General features: G+C 38.5%; 1 long non-coding RNA gene across 1 annotated transcript; it reads right to left on the bottom strand.

Moving 5' to 3' along the window:
• Positions 1-5,049: 5,049 nt before the first annotated feature.
• LOC119878723 lies at positions 5,050-8,833 on the bottom strand. The gene is made up of 3 exons (XR_005387092.1): positions 8,680-8,833; positions 8,056-8,201; positions 5,050-5,206 (listed from the first exon to the last, which is right to left on the bottom strand). It is a non-coding gene; the product is annotated as an uncharacterized LOC119878723 (long non-coding RNA).
• Between the last annotated feature and the right edge of the window lie 8,533 nt (positions 8,834-17,366).

The raw sequence follows: 17,366 nt of genomic DNA, 5'->3' as shown, positions 1-17,366 counted from the left end.
GGTCCTAAATGAGAAGAAACTGCAACCAAGAATACTTTATCCAGCAAGGCTCTCATTCAGAATAAAAGAGAGATAAAGACCTTCCAAGACAGGCAGGAACTGAAAGAATATGTGACCTCCAAACCAGCTCTGCAAGAAATTTTAAGGGGACTCTTAAAATTTCCCTTTAAGAAGAAGTTCAGTGGAACAATCCACAAAAAAAGGACTGAATAGATATCATGATGACACTAAACTCCTACCTGTCAATAGTAACTCTGAATGTGAACGGGCTTAATGACCCCATCAAAAGGTGCAGGGTTTCAGACTGGATAAAAAAGCAGGACCCATCTATTTTCTGTCTACAAGAGACTCATCTTAGACAGAAGGGACACTTACAGCCTGAAAACAAAAGGTTGGAGAACCATTTACCATTCAAATGGTCCTCAAAAGAAAGTAGTGGTAGCCATCCTTATATCAGATAAACTGAACTTTACCCCAAAGACTGTAGTAAGAGATGAAAGAGGGACACTATATCATACTTAAAGTATCTATCCAACAAGAGGACTTAACAATCCTCAATATATATGCCCTGAATGTGGGAGCTGACAAATATATCAATCAATTAATAACCAAAAATTAAGACATATTTTAGATAATAATACACTTCTACTTGGTGACTTCGATTTAAGGCTTTCTGCACTGGATAGGTCTTCTAAGCACAAAATCTCCAAGAAACAAGAGCTTTTAAATGATACACTGGACCAGATGGACTTCAGGTATCTACAGAACTTTACATCCAAACTCAACTGAATACACATTCTTCTCAAGTGCACATTGAACTTTCTCCAGAATAGACCACATCCTGGGTCACAAATGGGGCTTGAACCGATACCAAAATACTGGGATCGTCCCCTGCTAATTCTCAGACCATAATGCCTTGATATTAGAACTAAATCACAACAAGAAGTTTGGAAGGCCTTCAAACACGTGGAGGTTAAGGATCATTCTTGCTAAAAGATGAAAGGGTCAACCAGGAAATTAAGGAAGAATTTAAAAAGATTCATGGCAAACTAATGAGAATGAAGGTTACAACCATTCAAAATCATTGGGATGCAGCAAAAGCAGTCTAAGGGGCAAATACATCGCACTACAAGCATCCACTCAAAAACTGGAAAGATCTCAAATATAAAAGCTAACCTTACACATAAAGGAGCTAGAGAAGAAACAGCAAATAGATTCCTACACCCAGTAGAAGAAGAGAGTTAAGGGGATCCCTGGGTGGCGCAGCGGTTTGGCGCCTGCCTTTGGCCCAGGGCGCTGGTCCTGGAGACCCGGGATCGAATCCCATGTCGGGCTCCCGGTGCATGGAGCCTGCTTCTCCCTCTGCCTGTGTCTCTGCCTCTCTCTCTCTCTCTCTCTGTGACTATCATAAATAAATAAATTAAAAAAAAAAAAAAAGAAGAGAGTTAAGAAAGATTCGAGCAGAACTCAACGAAATCAAGACCAAAAGAACTGTGGAACAGATCAACATAAACAGGAGTTGGTTCTATGAAAGAATTAATAAGATAGATAAACCGTTAGCCAACCTTATTAAAAAGAAGATAGAGAAGACTCAAATTAAGAAAGTCATGAATGAGAAAGGAGAGATCACTACCAACACCAAGGAAATACAAACGATTTTAAAAACATATTACGAACAGCTATAGGCCAATAAATTAGGCAATCTAGAAGAAATGGACACATTCCTGGAAAGCCACAAACTACCAAAACTGGAACAGGAAGAAATAGAAAACCTAAACAGGCCAATAACCAGGGAGGAAATTGAAGCAGTCATCAAAAACCCCTCAAGACACAAAAGTCCAGGGCCAGATGGCTTCCCAGGGGAATTCTATCAAACGTTTAAAGAAGAAACCACACCTATTCTACTAAAGCTGTTTGGAAAGATAGAAAGAGATGGAGTACTTCCAAATTCTTTCTATGAGGCCAGCATCACCTTAATTCCAAAACCAGACAAAGACCCCACCAAAAGGAGAATTACAGACCAATATCCCTGATGAATATGGATGCAAAAATTCTCAAGAAGATACTAGCCAATAGGTTCCAACAACACATTAAGAAAATTATTCACCATGACCATGTACGATTTATCCCCGGGACAGAAGGCTGGTTCAATACTCATAAAACAAACAATGTGATCCATCATATCAGCAAGAGAAAAACCAAGAACCATAGGATCCTCCCATTAGATTGCAGAGAAAGGATTTGACAAAATACAGCATCCATTCCTGATCAAAACTCTTCAGAGTGTAGGGATAGAGGGAACATTCTTCAACATCTTAAAAGCCATCTACCTAAAGCCCACAGCAAATATCATTCTCCATGGGGAAGCACTGGGAGCCTTTCCCCTAAGATCAGGAACAAGACAGGGATGTCCACTCTCACCACTGCTATTCAACATAGTACTGGAAGTCCTAGCCTCAGCAATCAGACAAAAAAAAAGGCATTAAAGGCATTCAAATTGACAAAGAAGAAGTCAAACTCTCCCTCTTCGCCGATGACATGATACTCTACATAGAAAACCCAAAAGCCTCCACCCCAAGATTGCTAGAACTCATATAGCAATTTGGCAGTGTGGCAGGATACAAAATCAATGCCCAGAAATCAATGGCATTTCTATACACTAACAATGAGACTGAAGAAAGAGAAATTAAAGAGTCCATCCCATTTACAATTGCACCCAAAAGCATAAGATACCTAGGAAGAAACCTAACCAAAGAGGTAAAGGAACTATACCCTAAAAACTATAGAACACTTGTGAAAGAAATTGAGGAAGACACAAAGAGATGGAAAAATATTCCATGCTCATGGATTGGCAGAATTAAGATTGTGAAAATGTCAATGTTACCCAGAGCAATGTACATGTTTAATGCATCCCTATCAAAATACCATGGACTTTCTTCAGAGAGAACAAATTATTTTAAGATTTGTGTGGAATCAGAAAAGACCCCAAATAGCCAGGGGAATTTTAAAAAAGAAAACCATATCTGGGGGCATCACAATGCCAGATTTCAGGTTATGCTACAAAGCTGTGGTCATCAAGACAGTGTGGTACCAGCACAAAAACAGACACATAGATCAATGGAACAGAATAGAGAACCCAGAAATGGACCCTGAACTTTATGGTCAACTAATATTCGATAAAGGAGGAAAGATTATCCATTGGAAGAAAGTCTCTTTAATAAATGGTGCTGGGAAAATTGGACATCCACATGCAGAGGAATGAAACTAGACCACTCTCTTTCACCACACACAAAGATAAACTCAAAATGGATGAAAGATCTAAATGTGAGACAAGATTCCATCAAAATCCTAGAGTAGAACACAGGCAACACCCTTTTTGAACTCGGCCACAATAACTTCTTGCAAGATACATCCATGAAGGCAAAAGAAACAAAAGCAAAAATGAACTATTGGGACTTCATCAAGATAAGAAGCTTTTGCACAGCAAAGGATTCAGTCAACAAAACTACAAGACAACTTACAGAATGGGAGAAGATATTTGCAAATGACATATCAGATGAAAAGGGTTAGCATCCAAGATCTATAAAGAACTTCTTAAACTCAACACCAAAGAAACATACAATCCAATCATGAAATGGGCAAAAGACATGAAGGGAAATCTCACAGAGGAAGACATAGACATGGCCAACACCCACATGAGAAAATGCTCTGCATCACTTGCCATCAGGGAAATACAAACCAAAACCACAATGAGATACCACCTTACACCATGAGAGTTGGGAAAATTAACAAGGCAGGAAACCACAAATGTTGGAGATGATGCGGAGAAATGGCAACCCTCTTACACTGTTGGTGGGAATGTGAACTGGTGCAGCCACTCTGGAAAACTGTGTGGAGGTTCCTCAAAGAGTTAGAAATAGACCTGCCCTATGACCCAGCAATTGCACCTCTGGGGATTTACTTCAGAGATGCAGAAGCAATGAAACGCCGGGACACCTGCACCCACCTGCACCCGGATGTTTCTGGAAGCAATGTCCACAATAGCCAAACTGTGGAAGGAGCCTCGGTGTCCATCGAAAGATGAATGGATAAAGAAGATGTGGTTTATGTATACAATGGAACATTACTCAGCCATTAGAAATGACAAATACCCACCATTTGCTTAACGTGGATGGAACTGCAGGGTATTATGCTGAGTGCAGTATAAGTCAGTCGGAGAAGGACAAACATTGTATGTTCTCATTCATTTGGGGAATATAAATAATAGTGAAAGGGAATATAAGGGAAGGGAGAAGAAATGTGTGGGAAATATCAGAAAGGGAGACGGAACATACATACTCCTAACTCTGGGAAACGAACTAGGGGTGGTGGCAGGGGAGGAGGGCGGGGGTGGGGGTGACTGGGTGGTGGGCACTGAGGGGGGCACTTGACGGCATGAGCACTGGGTGTTATTCTGTATGTTGGTAAATTGAAAACCAATAAAAAATAAATTTACTAAAAAAATAAAATAAACATTTTCTAAAACAGACCAAAGGCTTCAGGAACAAACTACATTTCATTATGAGAGAGAGTTCTGAGTTTACAGGTAAGCATGCCTGGGACAATGCTAAGAATTAGCATATAATGAGGGGGCATTTCCCATCCAGAGGATCTAAGAACTTCAGTTCAGAGTGTCTTAGGAAGTTAATAGCGTTAAATGAAATACAGTAGAGCTGCATATCAAGCTAGGAGAAAATCTAGGATAATACTTCATGGTTAAAAGTACCTTGACACAATCCATTAAATGGCCCACCTAATACATCATGTGTAGCTTACATATAGCACCATAAATACTAAAGGGTGAAATTTATGGATTTTAGACTAAGGGCAGTTATGTTAAAAGTACACTATACAAGTCCATAATAGGCACGACTCTTTTGTGAGCACAGTTTGTGAGTCTTATTCTTCTCCACGGGAGATCTAACATAGTTAGAAACAAACTACCTTATACGAAACTAGTTCAATATAGTTAGAATTCATTGAGTCAAGAAAACAAGTTTTGGAAAAAAAATCTATGAAGGTGGAAGCAGTTTAATTCATACTTACCTGTCATCTTTTGCAGTCTTGTCGCACTCAATATCAAACTTCCACCTTTCAAGGACTTCACCGCTTTCAATATTTGAGATGAATACCACCAGTTTCTGAACTGAACACTTGTATAACCAATCTGCAATACAGAACAAGGCATCTTTTTTGGTTCACTGCATTACAAAGTAACTCTTCCCAGGTCTCACTTTCTGCCCTTAGCAAATTCCTACCACTGGTATTTTGGAACTCCTCCAACCTGTACAGAAAACTTGCCTCACAATAACCTAGCTCCCGTTGTCCAATTCTCAGTATCCGTACCAGATGTAGTTAGTACTGAATGCTAAGCACAGAGTAGTGAACATGCAGTATACTCTAATCCAAGGTAAATTCCAGAAGATGAGCATTAATCTAATCACTGCAGCAATAAATGCAAATTTTTAATTGTAATAAATGTTAAGAAGGTGCAGTATGTGATCCAATGAGAGAATATAGGAAAACTTGACTCAGGGAATTCTCACTTGACTTCAGTTCTACACTTAAATACCATTAAATATGCAAAAGATTACAGAAAAGGGTACAGGTCTAAAATACTGAAAAGCGAAAAGTATCTGACCAGAGGATTGAAAGGGTAATACAAATACAGTTAAGAAAGGGAGAATGAACAAGGTCGGTTTGTGCAAGATACATAGGGGCCAGACCACGCAAGGTCACATGGGGTAAATTAAAGAACTTATACTTCAAGAATCAGGGAAGTCATTACTGTGTCTGAAGTACGGTGTGATGTGATTAAACTTATATTTCAGAACTATCCTTTAGGCTGTGATGTGTGGAAAGTAGAGTGGAAGTAAAGAGAGGATCTAGGGATGCTAATTGATTAGTAATTCAAGCAAGAGGTACTGAAGGCTTATAGAAGGATAAATTGGTAGAGATGGATCAGTATAGGTAGAGTCAAGAGATTTCATAGATTTTATTTATTTATTCATGATAGAGAGAGAGGAAGAGATACAGGCAGAGGGAGAAGCAGGCTCCATGCAGGGAGCCTGATTGGGACTCGATCCCAGGTCTCCAGGATCATGCCCTGGGCTGAAGGCAGTGCTAAACTGCTGAGCCACCCGGGCTGCCCTAAGGTTTTATTTCTAAGTAATCTCCACACCCAATGTGGGGCTGGAACTTACAACCCAAGATCAAGAGTTGCATGCTCTACTGACTGAGCCAGCCAGGACCCCCTTAAATTTAGTTTTCAAGTATCACTAGGTTAGCCACATGTGGATATCAAGGGAGCCACTTACTATATGAGCAAAGAGAAGACTTGGGTTGGATGTATGTTTATGAGTCAACTACACAAAGATTGTTAGTAAAGTTATGTATGTGTCAGAAGTCATCTTAGAGATTATAATAAGGGGGCCTCATAATGAGCCCTGAATTAATCTTGGAACTTGGGATAATATACTCAAGAATACACAGTTTTGTTTTTTTTTAAGACACAAAAACAATCTTGTAATATTTAGGACTTGTGGGCCACCTAGGTCTCTTGCATAGTTTTTTAAAAACTAGCCTTTAAAAATCTGAAAACACTCAGTTTGCAGGTAGTACAAAAATAGGCCACTTGCTGGATATGGGCCATCAGTTTGCTGACCCCTTGACAAAAACCAACCTTGTCTCAATTTTGCTCGGAAAAGGAAGAGATTGGGTAGTCACTTAAAGATCTGGGGTGGGTGGAAATTTTTTTCTTTTAAAACTGAAGACAAATGAAACCAATGAAAATATCTCAAAACAAAGAAATCAGAAATACCAGAGAAGAACTAGGGTAGATTCCTTAAGAAGGCTAGAGGGATGGGGATTCAAAGAGATTGAACAATTTGCCTCTAAGAAGAGCAATTCCTCCATTCTAACTAAAATAAAAGGGACAAATTAAATAGGAAGGTCTACATACAACTGAGGTGAAATGTCCTAAGTGTAGTCTTAAAGGAGACAACCTAAAAACCAGTAACTTAGGCAGGGCTTGCTTCTTCATCAAATTAAGGTGACATAGATTCTTAGTTACTTCTATGTTTCAGGCTAAGTAATCTGAGTATCGCCCTGGGTGATTTAGCCCTGAAGATGATAAAAACACAATTAATAGAATTTTAAAAATAAAGCCTCTTGAAACAAACAAACAAACAAACAAAATATATATATATATATATATATATATATATATATATATATGACTCAGGTATAAAAAAATTACTGTAATTTTTTTTTTTTGGAACTAGTTTTGGAAGGTGAAATGAGGAGCCAGGGAGAAACATCCTATAACACAGAAAAATTAGAAGTGAGAATCCTAAGTAGAGAAAAACATGGGGGAAAAAAGAGACAGAATAGATGGAGAACAAGTATCCATTCAACAAGTATTCAGTAATTTCTTGAGCTAAGAAAAAACAAGGGGTGTTCAGTTAGAAATGGCTAACGGACAGGCAGGATTTTAACAAAGACAAATGAAGACAGTAAGACATTAAAAAACTTTATTGGGTATTCTATTAGTAGTATTTTTTTAAGTTTAGTTCCCAGGCTGGATCCAATTTCATTTTCATTTATCTTAAATGACGGTTTTAAACTCTAGGCAGCTATAGAAAATATATCATATTAAAAATATGTAGTGGATTTCTCTCCAATAATAAACATCATCATAGTTATGTAAAATTCCAACTTGTTCCACCTGGCTACACGAACTGCAAAAATCACTTCAAAAGGAGTTGATAGAGATTGTTTTGTGAAGCCAGATCAGATTCCTAACATCAACATATTTAACCCACTCAAAATGTGGTAGGGAAGAGTGGACTTTCTTTCACTTTATTATTTGCTTCCTTCCGATGGAGAATCACTATATTTGAGATTGCAGTGTTCTACACCTCTTTGTATAGAGCTGAAAAATGAACACCAAGATGCCAGAAAGTACGGGTCCAAGAAGACCTGCAAAACTCAAATTGGTTTTCAACAATTAAATACCTTTCACTTGTCCACTACATGATTGAATTATTTTATGAGCTCAGGATCTGTTGTTATAAGCAAGGTGAGTCCGTATTTCTGCCCTCTGGTAGAGGTTTCAGATGGATATATGCCACGCTGATATAAAATGCTGTTGATGCCAAATGCTGAAAACAAAAGGAATGTTAAAGTTATTTCCACTTTGTAACTCTGGAAAATAAAGCCTATTTAGATGTGGCTGCGGTTTCATTCATGGCATCAAACTGAAAAAGCCTAAACGTGCGTTTGTGCGTGTCTTGCGGAAAGCAGAGTAGGGGAAAAGTGCCACTGAAAATCCTTAAAAATGTTGCTTCTAAATCAAAAGAACACGATACCTGCGTTTATGCGGAAATAAAAATGCCAAACTGCATTAACCTAGCGTCCAAGTAGAACTACAAGCTCAGGGTAATGCAAGCCCCAATTCAGGTTACGTGATCACAGGGTGTGGAAATAGGCTTTTGCGTCTGGATTAGCAATTGATTGATTAACCGGTCGGATGCTCCAGAGCAAGCCTCTCCCTCACTTTTCCCTCCTCTTCTCCTGCCAGAGTCTATCAGAGGGTACAAGCATGGCCTGGTCCTAAATCTAGCCCATCGCCCTCAGTACCGGAATCAAAGCTTGGTGGATGGGCTGTTCAAAGTGCACTGGGCTCCACCGCTCGGGGTGGTGCCGGGCGGCCGGGCTGGGCGGCCTGTGGGATCCGCAGTTTCCCGCAAGGCTGCTGGTGCAGGGGCGCGGCGCGAGGCAGGCCGGGCAGCACCTGGGCTTCCCGCTCCCCCAGGAGCAAGGCGCCTAGATTAGATTCTCCAGCCAGGCGGGCGCTGGAGCAGAGCCGCCCCCCACCCCCGGCCCCCGCCTCCGGGCCGGCCGGGCCTCCAGGGCCGCTGGCCTCAGCTGTCCCCGCCCTCTGGCCTGCGGGAGGGGGACTCACAGAAGAACTGGGCCACGATTTCCGCCTCTGCTCGCGGGAGAGCTGCGGCGCCACGGCCAGGCCTAGGGACGAGGGAGCGCGCTGCTGCCCGGCAGACCAGACGGCGACCGCACGGCCTCCAACGGTTCCCGCCAGTCGTTTGGAAAGTAACGACGCTGCTCCCCGGGGCCTTCGCGCAGGCGCGACGAGCCTCTCGGCCCGCCCAGCGCCAGTCTCCCCGCTCGCCGGAGGGGGCGCCTCGCGCAGGCGCAGTGGGTAGGCGTGGTCAGGCGCTTCCGGGCTGTCGGGGCTCGAAGGGTCCTGGCGGGCACCTGGAATTGTGGTCGCGGGGCCGCAGCTGAGGCGAGAGGACTGCAAAACCTGGCTCTGACGCCCGCTCCGAGGCCTGCGGAGTGAGGCCCAGGATCCCAGTTCGGCAGTTTCAAAGCGATTTTCTGTTTTCTTTTGTTTTCAAAGTGATGTGAACTGCGCGCCGGTTGCATCTTAACGTGGCCCCAGGGACCCCCCCCCCCCCCCCCCCCCCCCGCAAACTTTTGCTTAGATGCTTCGAGCCAGTCAAGAAGCCGCCTGCGTGGCACCGAGCACAGCTGGAGAGGGCCTGGTGACTGTCTGCCAGCGCAGCTTTTAAGAAATTGGGGGCGGCCCGGGCGGCCCAGCGGTTGACGCGCCTTCAGCCTGGGCCTGACCCTGGAGCCCAGGGGTGGAGTCCGCGTGGGGCTCCCTGCGTGGAGCCTGCCTCTGCCTCTGCCTGTGTCTCTGCCTCGCTCTCTCTCTTTCTCTGTGTGTCTATCGTGAATAAATACATTCTTCTCAGATTTAGAACAAACTTGCTTTATGACAAGATGTTGGCCTCAAGAATAAAATAACACTTAGTGATTTGAAAGAAACCTTTCTATAAGAATAATGATTCAAAAAAAAGAAGAAAAATGATTCAATACTTTGTCCATGTAAAAAATTAATATGCAAAGTGAATGTAAATATAAATGGTATCCCTATAATAGTTACAAGGATATGAAATATGTAATGTATTATGATTCAGCTTTTCATTTTGATGTATTTCACATATACTGATAGCTTGGAAGCCATTAAATACATTTTTCCTTCATTTTACTTTGAGCTGAATTTAAACATATACCCTGAATTTTTAAGAGGTATTATTTCACATGTAAACAGTGCCATCTTCTGGCAGTTGAAACTATTTGTGTATTGACCTACAATTCATTATGGATTGTACTGTCGTTTTCTTGGCAAGTAATGTGTAGTTTAACGAATAAAAACCCATAATCTTGGGGCATGTGGTTGGCTCAGGAAGTTAAAGTTCCGACTCTTGGTTTTGGCTCTGATCATGATTTCAGGGTCCTGGAATTGAGCCCTGTATGGGGCTCAGAGCTCAGTTCTGAGTCGGCTTGAGATTCTCTGCCTCTCCCCCTGCCCTTCCCACTCATGCATACTCTCTAAATAAATAAATAAATAAATAAATAAATAAATAAATAAGTCTTGGGGGGAATAACTTTAAACTAAAATCAGTTGATTTTTTTTAAATAGCCTTTAAAAATAAAAGCATTCATTACCATGTCTTTAAATTGATAAAATTTAAAAAGGGATTAAGTCAGGAACTCTAGATTCTACTACTAAATATTCTAACTAGATATTGAATCTTAAACTCATCACATATCTACTCAGGACCTCAGTCTCCTCAACTGAGGAAATAAGACTCTTCAACTGTTCAACTAAGTCATTAATTAAGTTACTTTCAGTCTAAAGTTCCACTTGATTTTTAGTTTAAAAATTTCATTTCTGGTTTTAGCATCCCAATATTGAGTGTAGGCCTGTTTATGACACTTTTTCATAGTTATCTCTTTTACTGATGTGGTTTTGTCTGGTTATGCTCTCTGCTTGAATTTTCTACAGAAATAAATCTTAATTTATATTTATCCTTCTCATTGCCCAAATAGCCTTCTCCTACACATTAGAAAGACATCACTGAATTGTAAATAAAACTAAACTGAAGTAACTGAAAACAAGTTTTTAAAAACTTTCATGATGATTTAAATAAGATGTCAATGTCAAACCGAGCAATTAAAATAGCAAAGACACCTCTCAGGGATGCCTGGATGGCTCAGCAGTTGAGCATCTGCCTTTGGCGCAGGTCCAGATCCCAGGATCTGGGATGGAGTCACATCGGGTTCCTTGTGGGGAACCTGCTTCTCCCTCTGCCTCTGCCTCTCTCTCTGTGTCTCTCATGAATAAGTAAATAAAATCTTAAAAAAGAAAAAAAGAAATCTCTCCAAAGCTTCTGGATTCTTAAGTGTTTACAAAATAAATAAGAAACAGAATAGGCTCAAGTTTGGGCAGTTCTTCCTAACATCCCCATAGATTTTACCAACACTAGCCTGTATTACAGGCTTGTCCCCTCGGATTTATTTAGTGTACCCTTCTTCCTTTGAGTCATTAACTCAATTTTCAAAATATCTTGTTCTAATACACATATACCTTCTTATTCAAACTCTTTGGCATCCATCTAGTCTAGGCTCTCAACTTCCTAGGCCTGCATTACTAAAATATCCGTTATGGAATATCTGAAAAGCATAAAAGCTTTTCTAAAAGTAATGTAAGGATCATCTGGGATGCTGGTTAAAGTGTGTCATCTCCTATACCAGCACTGTCTGACAGAAATTTCAGATGAGTCACAAACGTAATTTTAAATAGTCATGTAGTCAGATTCAAAAACTAAAATGAAACAAGTAAAATTAACCTGATGCATGTGAAAATATTATTTCAATATGTAATCAATTAAAAACCATATCAGTGTGAAACTTTACATTCTTTTTTTTATACTAGTCTTTGAAATCTGGTATTTTTATAATTGTAGCATATCTCAGTTCAGACAAGCACATTTCAAGTGCCTACGAGCCAGCTGTGGCTAGTGGCTATGGTACTGGACTGAATCAGATTCGAAGAAAAGAGAATAAAAGTCAGGAGTCTACATATAGCAAAATACCCAAGTGATTCTTTCACACTCTCAAGTTTGAGGACCACCACTCTAGACTGACCTATATACAATCCACTCTACAACCACTATTGAATTTACACTTCAAAAAAATGCCCCTTTAATTATGTCAGTTCTAAGAGCCTAGAAATCCCTGGTACATCCAACTCAGGTGGATATTTGAAGCTCCCAAAATGTGGCCTCACCTCATCCATCCAACCTGCTCTCCAATTTGAAAAGGTCTTGGGTTCTTCCATGAAATTTTCCTAGGCAAATAGTCAAATGATCATTCATTCAACAAATATTGATGGAGTACCCACTAAATCTCATCATGGATCCTCCATGGTAACAGGGAAGATATAACACAAATCATTACAGAAGTATTACAATGTCATCGTTTTCATTGTAACAATGGAAGCATTGCTTTGAAATAGTGCTCTGAAATGCTAGGAGAATGCATAAGGGCAGGATCTTATAGTCCTGAGAGGCCAAAGGAAATTTCTAGAATACAGTTACATTTAAGTAAAAATCAATCAATCAATTAATTAATTTGAACAGGCAGAAATTTCTAGGCAGCAGTAAGCACATTATGAAAAGCCCTGAGATGGAAAAGTGACTAAAGGAATACGCAGATTGGTAAAGTAATCTGAAAGACAGCCATAGAGTTAGGCAGAAGCCAGATAAAGCCAAGTTTATGAGACTTCAATTTTGGTTTTTTTTTTTCAAGTGTGCATACTTAAACAAAACTAGATTACAAACTCCTCCAAAGGTATAGACCTGGTCTTCTAAACTTAAATATTTCACATCTCCTCATAGCGCACAAAAAAGTATTTAATAAGGGATGTCTAGGTGGCTCAGCGGTTTAGTGCCCACCTTCGGCCCAGGGCATGATCCTGGAGACCCGGGATGGAGTCCCATGTGGGGCTCCCTGCGTGGATCCTGCTTCTCCCTCTTCCTGTGTCTCTGCCTCTATCTCTCTGTGTGTCTCTCATGAATAAATAAAATCTTTAAAAAAGCATTTAATAAGTGCTTCTTCTATACATGAAAAACATACTTTGCCAGCCTTTTAAATTCTAGAATATCCAAAATTATACCAAAAATTATTTATATATTCAGATAAATGAAACCGAAGAAAATTTTTTCCTTAAGTGCTGAGTATCGATATAAAATTCCTCAGAAAGAGAAACAATTTTTATTTGTAGTAAGCTGAGCATGTGGCTCTACCGGTATGATGCCTGAGTTCTGCCTCTAAATTCCTGGTGGAAGGAGTGAAAAGATGGTGATTTAAACACACCTGTGTATATACACAGGTACAAAAGACTAAAGGGTGTAAGGAAAATATGGTAGGGCTACTTGACCTATTACCTATGATTCAAACTGATCAATATATGGTAACACTGTCATAGGCAGCATTCTAAGATGGCAGAAAAATCCATGGCCTCTAAAGTTCCACTTGATTTTAGCTTTAGAAATTTCATTTCTGCACATTTTAGATAATCTCTGTTTGAGTGTGGCCAGAGCCCATGACTATGATGGGATTCACTTCCCGGATTAAATTCGTCAAAGGTAAAAAAAAAAAAAATCATCAAAGGGGAAATTAACTGACTAGGTCTAATCCAATCAGATGAATCCTTAAAAGAGATCTCCATGAAGTCAGAGAGACTCACAGTATGAGAAGGTCTATGGAAGAGCCATCTGGCTAAGGCACAAGACTCCCCTCTGGCCAACGAGCAAAACAATAACGCCAGTCCAAGAAACACAAAGTTATTAATTCTGCCAACAACCAAGGGGCTTGGAAGAGAACCCTGGATCTTCTGGGTTGATGGATGCAAGTGGATGAGATTCCACTTGCAGAGACACCTGTATTTCAACTGCGTGAGACTCTTAAGCTGAGCATCCAGCTGTGTCACACCAACCCCTGATCTACCCGACCATAATAAATGTGTGTTAAGCCATCAATTTGCAGTAACTTGTCATGCAATCATAGAACAGTAAGACACTAGGGCATTTCTCATTTAAGCAAGTAGGATAGCATGTCTGGTAGGTAGTTTTCGAGGCTTGAGTTTTACAAATAATATTTCTAGCTCCTTCAAGGACTACACTGTTTTTGCAATTGACATGGATTGTGCGCTCTCTTCCAAGCTTCTCATCCTAAGGTAAATCCGTGAATTCGTGGGTCAAAATTCCCTGACAACTTCTTCAGTGTGTCTGGGCCTGTTTGGTGGGGGAACTTATTCCCGAGCAACTTATTCCCGGGCACAGAGGCTGCCCCTGCGGCTCCCGGCTGACAGCACAGGACAAGGGCTGCGGCTCACCCCTTTAACCCCAACCCGATTCCTTTGTTTTTGAAGAAGAATAATAAATGCATTTACTAAATTTTGAATAAGATTCTTGTGCACCTAGTTAATAAATTAACAATTATGTCATTTTGGGGAATTTGCTTTTTTCTTTTTAAAATATGGATGTTGTTATAAACATTTATTTCCCTTAGATATTTCCTGCTAAGAACTTTCTTTGATTGTTGGCCCACATGTTCAAAAAAGTAGCAAAACAAATTTGAATCATGACATTGTATTAATAAGTAATGGTTTAATAAAGTGAACAAATATATCTCCATACTGGAATAATTTATATTTTTTAACAATCCAGTTGCTTATACAGAATATAATCTTTAGTAAAAATTAAGAACCAAGTATTATTGAGAACATATTAATAATTCCATAAGTTCTTATAAAGAGCAATATGGGTTGTTTCTTATCAGAAAGTATTACCATGTTTTGTTATGATTTTGTTTTGATATTTTAATTCTGTTATGGTAATGGCAAATAGTCACTTAGAAGTCTTTTCATGGCTCAACCATGTTAGGTACCAAAGGTATAATTTGAAAGGTAGGTGATAATCTTATTCATATTTAATCCCCGGAGACTGTTTGATGGAATGTGTATGTGTGTATGTATGATGTATATATGAAGAATGGGTTCTGCAGTCAGTTGGATTTGACAGCACAGTGTGTTTAAAGTATAATTGAAATTCAAAACAACTTAGAACAGTTTCAGATATAGAAACTATCAATACAGAGCCTCTATGAAAAATTAACAAGCCATGGTTGTTATTAAATTAATAAAATAGATTTAATTTCCTAAATGATTTTATAATTATATACTAAATTTGATCAAACATCGTTTGCCCATGATACATTTTTAGCTTATCGTTTCTGAATATTTTGTTTGTAGGGTTATTTTTATTATTTATCTATATGTAAGTAAAGGTGAATTGGTTCTGGTAAATCTATCAACTAATAGACTAAGATGTTATCTGAGTGAATGGAAAGATACTTGTTGAGCTTTACAGACAAAATAAAGAAACCATACCTACGGGTCTTTATCAAATATTTGTGAATACCAATTTATAAAATACTTATGAGAAGAAAAAGCTTTGTGAAAACATGGAAAATCACTTTACTTTAAATTTATATTTTTTTCTCTTTGGATAAACTTGGTTTTTTCAACTGGAACAATTCTCTTATAACCTGCCTTGTATTTATAACTCATTCAAACAATGTAGTAGTCAAGCTATATTTATCAGGTTACAGATCAGTCATGCACATTAATTCTATTATTTCTGCTGGGATTTCCCCCTTAAAAATTGAATATGACAGTGTTTTTTATTCTGGAGTAATGTACATAGTCTTTAAAACATCAACTGACAACAAAAAGACTTACTGAACCCTAGAGTTTTTGGTTTAGTGTTGGAGATCAAGTGGATTAAAAGTTAAATGATATATTTTTATTATTCCTTGGTCTCAGTATAGTTATAAATAAAGATGCTAACTTTTCACACTGAAATAGATGGCAATCATCTTTTGACAGGTAGTCTTTTGGATGATCCAGAATATACCTTTTTAAGCTTGTGTTACATTAGTATCAAAGGAAACTTGAAATGAAGTTTCATTAATTTCTAGGTCTCCAAGAATATTCTTGCAGACCCTAGTATGAGACACAACAGGCTGAAGCATTTAGATATTCACAGAATTTTGTTATTCTTAAAAGTGATGATATGAGTTCATATAATTAAACAGTTATTAATAAGATAGGTTCCTTTTTAGTTTTGGAATTTTACATCAAGATTCTTATTAAATTTGAGTTATTTTTATTTTCCATTGAATTAATAAGAAATTATAATATTTAGCTCCTAAGGGCAGCCAAATATGCTACTGTAATACAGCTAAACATCTTAGGGACTTAGGAAGTTCTGTGCTTCTATCCCTAGGATGGCTGCCTGCCTTAGGATAATGATAAGGAGTATGGGAAAAGCAGGCCATTACTTAATGCCCCAAGTACACTTGGCACTTGAAGGAAGGTTGCTTGAAGGACTCTGGAAATGTGAATATACCTGCCTCTTTTCTTTCTCAAAGATCTTGTTTAAAATAGTGTATCCCATTAGTAACAGAAAAAGTGATGAATATACACCAATATGGTTTATTTATCTCGAAATTATAAACATTTCCAGGCTATTAGGCACTTGTGCTATCTATTATACTTTATATATATTTAAAATATATATTTACATGTGTATTTCAACTGTTATATTTTATATATGTTATATTTAAACATAATAAATAAATATATATATTAAAACATACTAAAGTTAGAAATTGGAGAACGATGAGATAAATGTTTCTTTTCAAAATGATTCTTGTTGGAGAGCCTGGGTGGCTCAGTTGGTTAAGCATCATTGGTTTCAGATCAGCTTGTGACCTCAGGGTTGTGAAGTCAGGCCCCAAGTCTGGCTCTGAGCTCAGCATGGAGTCTGCACCAGGCTCTCTCTCTCTCTCTCTCCTTCCCACTCGGTTCTTCCTCCCTCCTTTCAGGCTCTCTCTCTCTCTCTCTCTAAAATAAATAAATAAAATCTTTAAAAATGACTTTTATTATAACATTGAAAGATAATTTATTTTTACTTTCACTTCATGTATTAGTAACTATATTAAAGTGTATGTGGTTAATATGCCTCACTTTTTTAAAAGTTGATTTAATTATTTGTAAAGAATTATTTAAAAGTCGGATACTGAGTTTGGTTTATTTTAACACCAAATGTATTTCAAATGTTATATTTTTTGTTTGTTTTTGAATTTTTTTGACCATTAAAGTTAAAAAGATAAATTACAAAGATATGAAGATGAAAATGGAAAAAGTTCATTATTGACTTATTATTTATTTTTATTTATCTGTATTTTTAATTTTAATGAATGTATCTAAAAAGAAAGAATTAATCAGTTTTGACCCATTTCTTAAAAATATGAAAATACATCTTTCTATTAGTTTAGAACTAAATGTTTCCCATCTTTTAATTGCCTTTGGAAATAATTTGTAATTT

Source organism: Canis lupus, unplaced genomic scaffold, assembly GCF_011100685.1.
Source record: "Canis lupus familiaris isolate Mischka breed German Shepherd unplaced genomic scaffold, alternate assembly UU_Cfam_GSD_1.0 chrUn_S1860H2057, whole genome shotgun sequence".
In the NCBI taxonomy this organism is placed as follows: domain Eukaryota; kingdom Metazoa; phylum Chordata; class Mammalia; order Carnivora; family Canidae; genus Canis; species Canis lupus.
Note: the sequence above shows the minus strand (reverse complement) of the source record. Positions and strands in the feature narration are given on the sequence as shown.